This window comes from Corythoichthys intestinalis, chromosome 21, assembly GCF_030265065.1.
Source record: "Corythoichthys intestinalis isolate RoL2023-P3 chromosome 21, ASM3026506v1, whole genome shotgun sequence".
NCBI classification, from domain to species: domain Eukaryota; kingdom Metazoa; phylum Chordata; class Actinopteri; order Syngnathiformes; family Syngnathidae; genus Corythoichthys; species Corythoichthys intestinalis.
The window spans coordinates 19,664,193-19,678,519 of NC_080415.1; positions in this window are offsets into that span (position 1 = coordinate 19,664,193).

The following is a 14,327-nucleotide window of genomic DNA, read 5'->3' on the forward strand; positions in this document are numbered from 1 at the left end:
CACCACCAGGTGGCAGTACTTGAACATAAGGAATGCTGAAGTTAAGCACGAAATTATTCCCAAAGATCCCAAAATGCCTTCACAAACACACAACTCACAATAACATGATGAAATAATGTTATCACATTACACAAGAGTATCATATTGAATATACAATAACAGTAAAAGCGAAAGTAAAAGTAAAAAAAAAAAAAAAAAATTAATAATTAATGATGACACCCCTGATCTATCCTCCAATTAAGCAAGAAGCTGGAGTTTTCCTTGGACCGAAGGGTCAGTGGTTCGATTCCCGGCTACGACTGCCCACTGTCGAAGTGCCCTTGGGTAAGGCACTGAACCCTGATTTACCTCCAATGGGTTGACAGCGCCTTGCATGGCAGCAGCCCCATTGGTGTGTGAATGTGTGCGTGAATGGATAAATGTGTGCTAATGTAAAGCGCTTTGGGCAGGGTAACCATGCGGATAAATGCGCTTCATAAGTACTGTCCATTTACCATTTTACCAAGAATTTTTTTGTTTGTTTTTTTTTTTTTTGCTTTTTGGGGGACTTAAGAAGATGCCACAAAGGAGAGATACAAGAACAGTGTAGTTGATCAGAATATTTCAATTAAAAACTATTATTGCTTAATTACTGTATGTTTTTACTAATTATATGCTCCCGTCCTTAGCTGTATCTGTATTTTCTTGCCACTAGATGGCAATATACAAAGGAACATACTCCAAAATATTCCTGTGCTGTAAATTAGTGATCCTCAACCACCGGGTCGCGGACCGGTACTGGTCCCTGGTGCATTTGCTACCGGGCCGCAGAGAAATAATAAATCATTTGTTAATGACTTCAATCTGGCCTGTGACTGTGGCCTTGATACATCAATATCTCTGTCTACTCTATAGACCAGGGGTCCCCAAACTTTTTCCTGTGAGGGCCACATAACTCTTCCCTTCTCTGATGAGGGGCCGGGGTCAGTTTGTGAGAGAAAAAGTGAGACGTTTGCAGGAGTGCCATAATGTAAACATTTTTTTTTTTTTCAGAAAGCAACAATCAAATAACCCTTTCTGGCTTCTTCACGGAACAAAAGTAAGTAATATAATATAATATAATATAATATAATATAATATAATATAATATAATATAATATAATATAATATAATATAATATAATATAATATAATATAATTAGGGCTGTCGAAATGATCGCGTTAACGGGCGGTGATTAATTTTTCAAATTAATCACGTTAAAATATTTGACGCAATTAATGCACATGCCCCGCTCAAACAGATTAAAATGACAGCACAGTGTCATGCCCACTTGTTACTTGTGTTTTTGTCTCCCTCTGCTGGCGCTTTGGTGCGACTGATTTTATGGGTTTATGCACCGTGAGCATCGTGTAATTATTGACATCAACAATGGCGAGCTACTAGTTTATTTTTTTGATTGAAAATGTTACAAATTGTATTAAAACGAAAACATTAAGAGGGGTTTTAATATAAAGTTTCTATAACTTGTACTAACATTTATCTTTTAAGAACTACAAGTCTTTCTATCCATGGATCGCTTTAACAGAATGTTAATGTTAATGACATCTTGTTGATTTATTGTTATAATTGACAAATACAGTACTTATGTACAGTATGTTGAATGTATATATCCGTCTTGTGTCTTATCTTTCCATTCCAACAATAATTTACAGAAAAATATGGCAAATTTTATAGATGGTTTGAATTGCGATTAATTACGATTAATTAATTTTTTAGCTGTGATTAACTCGATTAAAAATTTTAATCGTTTGACAGCTTTAAATATAATATAATATAATATAATATAATATAATATAATATAATATAATATAATATAATATAATATAATATAATATAATATAATATAATATAATATAATATAATATAATATAATATAATAACCCTCTCTGGGTTCTTCACAGATAAAGCCAGGAAATAAATAACACAAGTAAAATTGTTCAGGCGGCCGGACAAAATGTGGAGGCGGGCCATATCTGGCCCCTGGGCCGTAGTTTGGGGACCCCTGCTATAGACTAATCCGAGTGAAGCGGTGTGTAGGTCGCCATCTAGTGGTTTGCCGGAATTACTGGTGTGTTCGCACACCTATAGCAGCCCAGCGCCAGTCAATGTAAACAGTAACGTCAGCTGCTGTTGGCTGTGTGTCTCGGGCGGCCACGTCTTTGGTCTTCTGCATAATTTGTGGCTAAAAGCTAGAAAACGATGCAACAAAAGCGAATGCACTGAAGTCATCATACCTCACGGCGAACCGTATTGCTAAAGCGAAGAAACCTCATTATGCTTGCGACCATGGATATTTGCCGTCAAGTTTTAGGAGAGGCATCTGTTAAAAAAAGGTTGATTCAACGTATGGTGAGTGACATTTTCCCTGCAATAAATATTAATTTTAGCACCGTCGTGTTATTTTAGATTTACTGTCATTTTCTGCCACATATTGCCGGTCCATGAAAAAAAGGCCCACACCACACAGGTCCGTGGTGAGAAAAAGGTTGGGGACCACCGCTGTAAATGACATGCTATAACAGCTGCATCATATTAAAAATGACATGTTGTAATATATGAATATGGGTCACTCACAATTACTTCTGTGGAGAAATGGCAGGGAAAACATCTGCATCATGAGTTCGCATACTTTGCATATTTTTAGCCTGAGACTGCTTTTATGATGTTTTATTTTATTACAGTGATTCCCATGAAAGTTGACCGCTAATATTCACAAGGTTAGTGTTAAAAATTACTTGTTAAAATCACAATTAAATTACCTCTGACCTCGTAAACATCAGTCCAGTGGAGACTTTAGATTCTGGGGTGCTGGGAATATTAATAAAGTTCACCTCAGGGGGGGAACTTTGATTTTGGAGCCACTAGGCTTGACACACGCGGAGGCCGAGCTTCTGAAATGCCACTAGAGCACAAGTGGGAGTGCAAGCAGAACAACAGAGCAAAGATCACGTTGGACCCTGAGGTGAATATCATTCAGTGGGCTGCTGTGTGCATGTCAACAGCACAGCAATCATTTTATTCATCAGGGAATTACATTAAATACTGTATTATTTGTTTTCAATACATTATAGCCATTCATGAACACCATGTGCAGGATGCCCTTTTGCCATTAAGGGATATTTCCAGAGGTGGGTAGAGCAGCCAAAATTGTACTCAAGTAAGAGTAGCGTTACTTCAAAATAATATTTCACAAGTAAAAGTAAAAGTAGTCCTCCAAAAAATGTTCTCAAGTACAATTAAAAAAGTATTTGGTGAAGAGAATGCTCAAGTAATGAGTAACATTGTGAATAATTGTTTACAAATTTGTTAGATTTTTTTTTTCTCAGCATAAAGTTATCTAAATGAACTGTTGTCACAAGGATACTGTCTTGTAAATGACCACAGTAAGCCAAATAAAAAAATATTAAATTCCGGCGAGAGAAAAAATGACACAAATAAAGCATTATTCGTCTAAAGAGCATGAGTATCCTCTCATTGAGAAAATAGTTCCTAGTTTGAATAGTGAATCATTCCTTCATAGTCACTGTTATGAAATTAAAAGGATCATATCTCCGGCTTTCCGAGGTCAGTGGAGGCCAAATACAGACTGGGAGAGAGGTTAAAATCCGCTCTTTCGAGTCACTTTGAGGGCAGCGCTCTGTGTCAAATGCAAATTTTTTACGGTGCTTTAAAAACGCCACGTGATTGAACAGGCTGGCATGATCATAGAATGGCAAGCTTGGGTCTGATTGGCATAATGGAGTCATGTAATTATTGTTGCGGTGTATCATTGGTGAAATTGGTAGTTACTCTTGGCTAGACATGTGCCGAATGCCGGTTTCAAGAAACTTCAAGGTTTCAAAACCACAAAAATTTTCCGCCATGCTGTCCCTAAGTTATTAGCTATTTTTTATGTCCCAAAAATGCATGGAGAAATCCATCACATGCAGCTGCAAGGCTTAACCCTCCACCAACAGTTGTTACTCAGTGTCAGTGAGTCAACTGCGCTACACGATGGCTGGAGGGGGTGAAACACCTGAACTTTTTCCCCCATCGAAGAAAACGAAATCGCTGTAATGGGAATACTTCGGCTACAAAAAAGTTACAGACAGCCGCGGGTTACAGGAGGAGGGCCAACCGACATGTAAGTTTAGTTTAAGTAAGTTTAGTGTATCTAGCGGTTGTAAAACGCGTTTTTTCTCTCGCTGGCAACTGTCTGTGTTGAGAAACGGAGTGTGTATACAAAGTAAACATGATACGAGTCATACACACGTACTTTTCATGGAAAATAATTATTTTTGTTCTGATGGTAATAATGTTGAGCTGTGGCTGTGGGTTTAGGCTCACCGAACGGACTGCATTTATTTGAATTTTATTTAGAATATTCAGTTGTTGTTTTTTTTTGTTTTAACTAGGGCTGTCAAACGATTAAAATTCTTAATCAAGTTAATCACAGCTTAAAGATTAATGAATCGTAATTAATCGCAATTCAAACCATCTCTAAAATATGCCATATGTTTCTGTAAATTATTGTTGGAATGGAAAGATAAGACACAAGACGGACATAAACATTCAACATACTGTACATAAGTACTGTATTTGTTTATTATAACAATAAATCCACAAGATGGCAATAACATTATTAACATTCTTTCTGTTAAAGGTATCCACGGATAGAAAGACTTGTAGTTCTTAAAAGATAAATGTTAGTACAAGTTAGAGTAATTTTATATTACACATGGGCTCCCTGCCGGTCTTCCAGTCTTTTACTACGTAAGGTAGTGATTGAAGTGCACCACAAGGTGTCAATGGCGAGTTTTAAATTAATCAGAGATCTGGCCAAGGCAAAGTCTGAGTAAGTTTTGTGTATTTCGCATAGCTATTTTGATTGTGAATGCCAGTTCTCTTTGCATTGAGCGCTTTTCTTTTTGTGAACATTATTTTTTTTGAGCGATGGGAATATTATTTTTGTTGTGCTTTTACTAAATAATACTGTAGCACTTAACTGTTCCGGCCAAATGCATAATGGGAAGTTGGGCAACCATGACTGTCAATGGTGGCTGCAAATGGTATACAGTATGTTCTGCGTAGTGTTCAAATAAGCGTGTTAAGAAAAAAATCGTCTCCTGTGAGAGATATGAATATTATTTTTGTTGTGCTTACTCTAAATTATACTGTAGCGACTTAACTGTTCCGCCCAAATACATGATGGGAAGTTGGGCAACCATGACTGTCAGTGGTGGCTGCAAATGGTATACAGTATGATCTGCGTTGTGTTCAATTAAGCGTGTTATGAAAAAGATTGTCTCCTGTCAATTTTCCCCACATCGTTTGCCACAATTCTTATAATTGTTGTGAAAGAGTTCCCAAAGCTTAAGCCAATAAAAGGCGCGGTTCAATGAACGCCTGTGTCTGCCTTTTCCCTCTCAGTGTGCTAAAACGGCGTCATTGTAAACTGCTTGAGGCAACGCATGAACGGGTCACTCCGTGCATGCGTTAATTGGGTCAAATATTTTAACGTGATTAATTTTTAAAAAATTAATTGCCGCCCGTTAAAGCGATCAATTTGACAGCACTAGTTTTAACTTAATATTATACTTATGTTCCAATTTGCTAATATATTTTGAAAAATAAAAATCCGGTTCAATGGAAATTTAAAAAAAAAAAAAAAATTAAACCCAGATATCTCAAAGTGACACATTTTATAATTGCAATACCGTGATAAAGTGAAACCGTGGTATTTTGGTTTAAGGCAGAGGTGCCCAATCCCGGTCCTCGAGAGCCCCTATCCAGCTTGTTTTCAGTGTTGCCCTCCTTTAACACACCTGAATCAAATGATCAGCTCATCAGCAAGCTCTGCAGCAGCCTGATAACGATCCTGATTAGTTGATTCAGGTGTGTTACAGGAGGGAGACATGGAAAACAAGCTGGATAGGGGCTCTCGAGGACCGGGATTGGGCACCCCTGGTTTAAGGTTATCATACCATCAGAATATAATACCGGCACATGCCTACTCTTGGCACTAATATGAAGAATAAAGAGGAAAAATGTAACAACTCTTGTGTAGCCCAAAGGAGCGGAGTAAGAGAAGCATTTTTTTCTTCACAAATCTACTCAAGTAAAAGTAAAAAGTACGGCTTTGTAAAAATACTCTTAGAAGTACATTTTTCTCAAAACGTTACTCAAATAAATGTAAAAGAGTACATGTAATGCGTTACTGTATACCTACCTCTGGATATTTTTTGAATATAAATTAGCTTCTTCTTTTACTAACTACCACAACACACACTGTATTCTGCGTGTACATTGTATAATGTGTATTTTTCTATCTTGGATGTGTTTTTAAGGGCCATTCTGTGCTTGTTGTTATGATTGTGCTGCTTATTCCTCACACAATTTCCTCTTATACAGCAATTAGGAGCACGTTTTGAAAGCTCATTAATAGGAAGAGGGACTTTTGACCTTCTAGTTGGTTTTTGATGGCCGAGCCGTGGTGGTGTTGAGTTGTTTAGTGTTAATTGTCACCTTGAATGTCTTTTGTGTTTGGAATTACAATCAGTGAAAATCGCCAAGGGTGTGCGTCACATGGATAAATATTCCTTGCTTTCCTCATCGTCTTTCCCCTATATTCGCTCCTTTCTTTCCATATTTCCTTCCTGCTAGCTTGTTAACACCACTTTCTTTCCTGCTTCTCATTCACAAACCATCCAGTGATCATCTTTCAATGGTAGCCAATGAGTTTCAAAGACTTTTGAAAGTTTTCCTTGGCGATTGTTTTCACTGTCCTGCTTGCAAAGTGCCCCATATAAGACCAAAGCGTGCTAGCATCAAGATTGTCACTGCCAGTGGAAGTCAACTCTAAAACAACACAGCGTTAAAACATGATATATTTATCACACTCACTAGCAGCTGGTTTTTCAAAGCAGAGTTTCCCCCATACTGCGTGGTTTGGGAGCATTTTGACTGGTCTTTCAAGAAGCGCTGAGTTTTTGCATTGTGTTACAAATACAGTTGGCCTATAAAAAGTGCCAAACCTAATAGGAAACGATAGTTTTTTTGTCAGTGGCGCTAAATGGCTTGATTGTTGTTGACAAACATAAAAGTCCAAGGCAGCAAATGAGTCAAATATTAAAGTCTTTAAAGTCCACTAGCTTAAGCCAGCTGATGCTAACATTCAACATGAAAGTAGCGTTGCCAACAGTCCCTTGAAAAACGGAATCGTCCCGTATTTAGAAACAAAAGGACGCATCCTGTATTGCTTTCAAGGGATGTGCTTTGTCCCGTATTATCACAAAACTCAAAATAGTGTCTTATTTGCAGAGGTGGGTAGGTAGCCAAAATTTTTACTCAAGTAAGAGTAGCGTTACTTCAAAATACAGTAATATTACGCAAGTAAAAGTAAAAGTAGTCATCCAAAATGTTTACTCAAGTACAAGAAAAAAAATATTTGGCAAAAAAGAATACTCAGGTAATGAGTAACATTGTGAGTAACTGCATTTATTTTTTTGGATTTGTTTTAAAAAATAGTATTTTTTTTCTGAGCACAAATTATCTATATGGACTATTGTTATAATGATACTGTACAATAACCCATTACATAACCACATTAAGCCACAGGGGGGAAAAAATCATTGAATTCCGAAGAGAGAAGAAAGAAAAAAAAAAACCCATAAATGAAGCATTATTCATCCAAAGAGCATGACTGCCCTCTGGTGGAGAAAATAGTTCCGAGTTTGAATAGTGAAGAATTCCTTCATAATTACTCTTTGGTCAGTCGGTGACAACTAAAACTAGGCAGGAGGTTAAAATCCGCGCTTTCAAGTCATGTTGAGGGCAGCGCTCTATATGAAGTACTTCATTTTTTACGGTGCTTTAAAGACACCACATGATTGAACAGGCTGGCGTGAAGATAGAACGGCAAGCTCGCGGCTGATTGGTATAATGGAGTCATGTGATTATTGTTGTGACGTCTCATTGGTGAAATCGGTAGAGCTACCCTGATAATACACCAGGCTCTACCTTTGGCATCGCTTGGATTAAAAAAAAAAAAAATCTAGTAGGATTAGCGTTTTTTCTTCACAAATATACTCAAGTAAAAGTAAGAAGTATAGCTTAGTAAACCCTCTCTTAGAAGTACATTTTTCTCCAAAAGTTACTCAAGTAAATGTAATGGATTACATGTAACGCGTTACTACCTACTTCTGCTTATTTGTAGAAAGAACAAATATTCGTATGGTGTTTTACAAAAATATGCAGGAAAACGCATTCCCAACCTCTCCTGCTTTTTGACCAATGAGCTGACGGAACAAGGACAATACGAAATATCACCCATCTCATTGGACGAGGTACTGTCAGTTGCCATGATGATAACGAACGACAACATAAAAGTGCGAGAGATGAGGTTTGAGTGAAGCTTGAGTAAAAGGCATGTCTAAAATGATAACACCTTATTGGCCCGAATATAAGACAGTGTTTTTTGCATTGAAATAAGACTGAAAATGTGGGGGTCGTCTTATATTCGCAGGCTAGACATTACACCCATTCATGACGCTAGATGGCGCCAGATATCATTGAAGCGATGTTCTGTCATGACAGATCTCAGCTACTCTCAAGTTGAACCAGTTTGCATTATTTTATTGCAATGTTTTTCCTTATTCAGATTTGTTTCAAGACTACAGTTACAGTTAGACTTCACTTTGATGGTTAATGCAGTTATTGCAATTTTGTTGTTTTATCACAATAGATTGGTTTATTTACATTTCAAAAACCAGAAGCCATTCATTTACGAATGTGATTGCACTTTGGTTTACATTAGGGCTGTCAAAATTATCGCGGTAAAGGGCGGTATTAAGTTTTTTAATTAATCACATTAAAATATTTGACACAATTAATGCACATGCCCCGCTCAAACATTAAAATGACAGCAAAGTATCGTGTCCACTTGTTACTTGTGTTTTTTTGGTGTTTTGTCGACCTCTGCTGGCGCTTGGGTGCGAATAATTTTATGGGTTTCAGCACCATGAGCTTTGTGTAATTATTGACATCAACAATGGCAAGCTTCTAGTTTATTTTTTGATTGAAAATTTTACAAATTTTATTAAAACGAAAACATTAAGAGGGGTTTTAATATAGAATTTCTGTAATTTGTACTAACATTTATCTTTTAAGAACTACAAGTCTTTCTATCCATGGATCGCTTTAACAAAATGTTAATAATGTTAATGCCATTTTGTTGATTTATTTTTATAATAAACAAAGTACTTACAAAGACCTTACAAAATACAGTATGTTGAATGTATATATCTGTCTTGTGTCTTCTTTCCATTCCAACAATAATTCACAGAAAAATATGGCATATTTTTTAGATGGTTTGAATTGCGATTAATTACGATTAATTAATTCTTAAGCTGTGATTAACTCGATTAAAAATTTTAATCGTTTGATAGCCCTAGTTAACATATTTAAATGTTCAGATATTAAAATTTGAATGAGGCAAAATAACATGCTTTTTCTCTCAAATATATTGTTATAATCATTTGTTTCAGATGTACTGTAATTATTTTCTGTATAAAAATTAATTTGGTGTTCAAAAAGTCTTTTTTCAAACTTGAGTCTTGAAAAAGAGGGTGTCGTCTTGTAATCAGGGCCATCTTATATTCGGGCCAATACGGTAATTTGTTTTCCTGTTCTTCTTTGCGGACCTTGTTTTCACATATTTTTGTGTTCTCAGGGCTCCAGACTAACATTTTTTACTAAGCGCACAGTGGCATGTTACATAAAATTTTTGGAGCGCAAGCAGAAGATTCAGCGGCGCACACTGTAAATCGACATGCATCGAATGCTAATGACAGATGTCATTTTGTGTCATCTGGCAAATTATCTCACTTTTGAATGGATGTAAAGATCCGATCTGGACGTAAATGGAGTTAGTGACATCATTCATAATGTCATTAATGCCCATGACAGTGTCATGTCATAATTATGATGGGCTGATGGCAGTCTCATGATGGCGCTGTCAAAGAAAGTGTTACCTATTCACCCAAATACATCAACAAATAAGCCGCACATGACTATAAACCGCGGGATTCAAAATGTGGGGAAAAAGTAGAGGCTTATAGTCCGAAAATTGCGGTAGTATTCAAATTTCATGACATCTAAACCTTGATATACTGAGGAAATTCTGTTTTTGATTCCAAAGTTTGCATGTTTAGAACGGAACATCTGTTTTGTTTTCCCCCTCTCGTTTTTTGAACTGCAGTCCAAGCGCATAGAACCCGTCGCCAATGTGGACACGGGATTACAAAAGCAGGTGTTGGAGGGGGGGGCAAGGGGAGGGCAGGAAAGCGTGGGCGACTGTGTGCCGAGTCAAAGTGACACTGTTACTGCAGCAACCTGCAGCCACGGTGTGTTTGTGTGTGCGTATGTGTCGAGGTGTGCGTGTGATGAATAAGTAAACAGATAGTTTTGTCCCTTTCAGTGAGGGCATGCAAAAAAACCTCGAGCTGTGCCCGCGTTTCACACGGTTGCCAGGGCTACGAGAGGGCGACCGCAGTGATTAAACGCTCAGGCCTGCTGACCTCCTCTTCTGATCACTGATGCCGCTTGCGCTGATTGAGTTCAGAACTATAGAGAAGTAGGACGCTGGCGCCTCGAGATTAGAGTGACATAACTTACGACTTATTTTTGAGAAAATCTCAATTCTGGTTTATTGAGTGTAACGGAATGCGTTGGGAGTGCATTGTTGAAATCAGACAGGTTTTGTGAGAAGTCAAGTTTAGGGCTGCAGCTATCGATTATTTTAGTAGTCGATTAATTGATGAACTAATTAGATCGAATAATCGAGTAATCGGATAAGGAACATAAAAAATTAAAATACCTGAGCTGAACCTCAAACGTTATAAAAAATTAATACCGGTAAATGAGGATCTATATACATTACATACAACAAAAGAACAACTGGCTAATTTACATAACAAAAGTCCGCTAGCTTAAATGCTTTTTTTTTTTTTTTTTTTTAATACTTTTAACAAATGGTTCACAAACTTATTCCCACAAAAACGGGTAAATATACCTATAAACTAAATTACGAATGCATAAAAAAAAAAAACTTTAGCTCAAACAAAAACTTATCTTATGTTGGTCTTAACAGGGAGCAGCTGGATTAAGCCATGTGAAATGAGGCAGACTAGAAGGCAGTGTATCCACCCAAATCAATCAAGCTAAATGCAAAGACTTTCAAAACAAACCATTACAACGCCACTTCAATTAAACGAATACTCGAATCAGCAAACTTTAATTCAAATCTTTTTTTTCTAATCGAATACTCGAGTTAATCGATTTATCGTTTCAGCACTAGTCAAGTTAATTACAGGTACATGCCACCATGTAGGAAAGAGAAGACACATTTGTGCATCTACAGAATGATTTAGAAGGGATCCACAGATAGAAAGACTTGTAGTTCTTAAAAGATAAATGTTATTATGTGTTAAAATAATTTGATATTGAAACATCGCTTTATGTTTTAGTTTTTATACTATTTGTAAAATTAGTTTAACTAGTTGGTCGCCACAACCAATTCAGGGTGTCCCCTGCCTACTGCCCGAAGTTAGCTGGGATAGGCTCCAGCACCTCCGCGACCCTCGTGAGGAATAAGCGGCATGGAAAATGGATGGATGGATAGTTGGTCGCCATTGTTGTTGACGTCGCAAACATATTTCACGCGGTGTTTTATGCTCCTGAATGAAATGGACAGCTTGGATGTGTGTGGAAGCGATCGTTTTATATATTCAATTTTTGAATCCCGCGCCATGAAAATGAGTAACTTCCAGCTCCAGTCGCGGGTTTAGTACGAAGGCGAATGTGACGTCACCTGGGTCAGCATCTCACAATACAGCATTGCTTTATAGCGTGCAGATGGACTGCGGATTCAGCTGATTTTGCGGATTAATTTGTTTATTTTTCGCATCACGCCAGCCAAACGGCTGCAGGCTTTTGTAGCTGCACCAGGGAGAGGCGTGTGAGCCTGTTTAGGTTTCAGAAAGTTCACCCCGAGATCTGCCAAAAAAGCGTGCGACAACTGTGGGGCCATTGAAACTTACGAGTGAGTAAACACCGTGTTTTATATGATGTCAAATACTGTGATCATGGCACACGTTTTAGTACCGAGGTTGCTTGCATTTTGTGGCTGACATGCTCCTTGTCCACTGAGAATGCCACTCGGCCGACGACCGGCGGCTTGTCGTGTGCCCGGTGTTCTGTCAAATTTTCCACCCCATCAGAAATTGCAACTTTGTGTTAAAAATGGCTACGAATACAGCAATTATAAAGTAAACACTACAAATTTTCTTTAAATAAAGGACTATTTACTTACGTTTGATCATGGACGGACATGTAGAAAAGTTCTCCTCAAACACATCCTGCCATGTTAGCGGCACAACAACTGCACGCCGCTCTCTTAATGTTTACGTCTTCGCCATGTAGTTAAGCATGAATTTACGCCATATTCAAGTTGCCCATGTGGCAGCTACGCGCTTCTCCGACGTCGGCCGGTTTGTCCTGCGGGACTCTCCAGCTGCTTCCCCAGCGAGCTCTCCTGTCCGCAGGGGGGGGGAACGAGCTGTAACTTGCTCTCCGCTGGGCAGGTTGCCGATCAGCAAAGACAATCGACAAACCCGCCGCCGTGTGACATGATCTGGGTTAGTTTTGTGTGATTTTTCGCTTCGAGAAGCGAAAATAAGACTTTTAGACGTCACTCGGTTTGGGTTAGCATTAGCATAGCTGTCAAGCCTCTTGGTTTGTTTACTTCTCCGAAGCCGGGAGAGGGAAATGACAAAAGCCGGACTAACTACGGTAGCATAACTAAGCGACCCCAAACTTTTGAACCGTAGCGTACATAATGAAAAATCCCATATGATACGCTACGGTTCAAAAGTTTGGGGTCTAAGCGACCCCAAACTTTTGAACGGTAGTGTAATTTTTTCTGTGCTAGAATAAACTGTAATTGCATATTCACTCAGTGGGTGGCTGTGGCGCGCTCATTTTCAGAGTGTGCGCATTATTTTTTAACCAAACAAGAGCACACAGCAAAGAGCACTGGAGACATGGAGAGCTAAGACAAGGAAATGTGACGAAGCGTATGTATGTAGCGTTTGGCTTTTGGGTTTGACTTTTAATACCAGTCTGTTTACTGTGTCTAAAAATATTTGCAGGAAGTCAAATTAATTAAGACGTCACTTAAAGACATTAGACCACAATCACATCGATAAGCTGCTTGATTTTTTTTTCAGCGAAAATGTGTCCAATATTGCCAACAATTTGCTACAATGCTTTGTCTGTATTACATCAGTAAACCGGCGAGTACTGTTAGCGTCATATAAGGTGGCATACCACGTTGCTCAGTGCAAAATAACCCCACACCATAAAAAAAGTTGTCCAATTACACTGTCATTTTTGTTCTTCTAATTTTTGTTTTTGTTGTTTGTTTGGCATATTGTCCTCATGAGTTAATGTTGCTAATCAATTTGAATTTATTATTCTTTATTGATTTTATTTTTCAGTATCAAATGGTCAAAAACGTACCTTGAGTGTATTTTTACAATTTGGATGTGACTTTTTTTTTTAATTCAGGCAAATCGAACCACTTTTGTTCTGTTATAAACAAAAAAATGCATAAAATGCCCCAAAATCAACAGGAAAGGACCTTGAAAGGCCCCAAAATCAACAAGAGTGACTGAAAATCAACAGGTGAAATGGCCCAAAATGACCTCGTTGCCTGGCACTGGCTGCCAATGACGTCCATAGAAGTGGGAGGAGCCCGTTTGAAGTGGGAGGGGTTCATTCGCTACCACCCTCCCAGCTTTAATGGATTGGAAGTCTACTAGTGACAAACTTACAACAGTAGGATGAAGATAACTTGTTTTTCTATGTATTAGTTGTTTTGTAGAATGATTTCCTGACTAATGTATTGATAATTGTTGTATCACCATATGGTGAGATCGTTATCTTGAGCTTTGTATCGCAAATCGTGTCGTTTCAAGAGATACCAAGAGGTTTTGCAGTATAAAATTTACAGTACAGTACACTGTCCATTTTATTAAATAAATGTTTGATCATATATGTTAAAAGTCGCCACTTTCAAGGTTGTAACACGCCTTCTTCCACAGCCATAAATGTGTCAGCGCCCATTTCGCCGGACAAGACAAAGTATGTCGCTCTTATCAGAATTCATTAGTCACTTTGGCAGGCCTCCAGTGCAACACACCGAGGCGGTGTTTGATGTACGATGTATTTTAGGTTATTAAACAAGATTA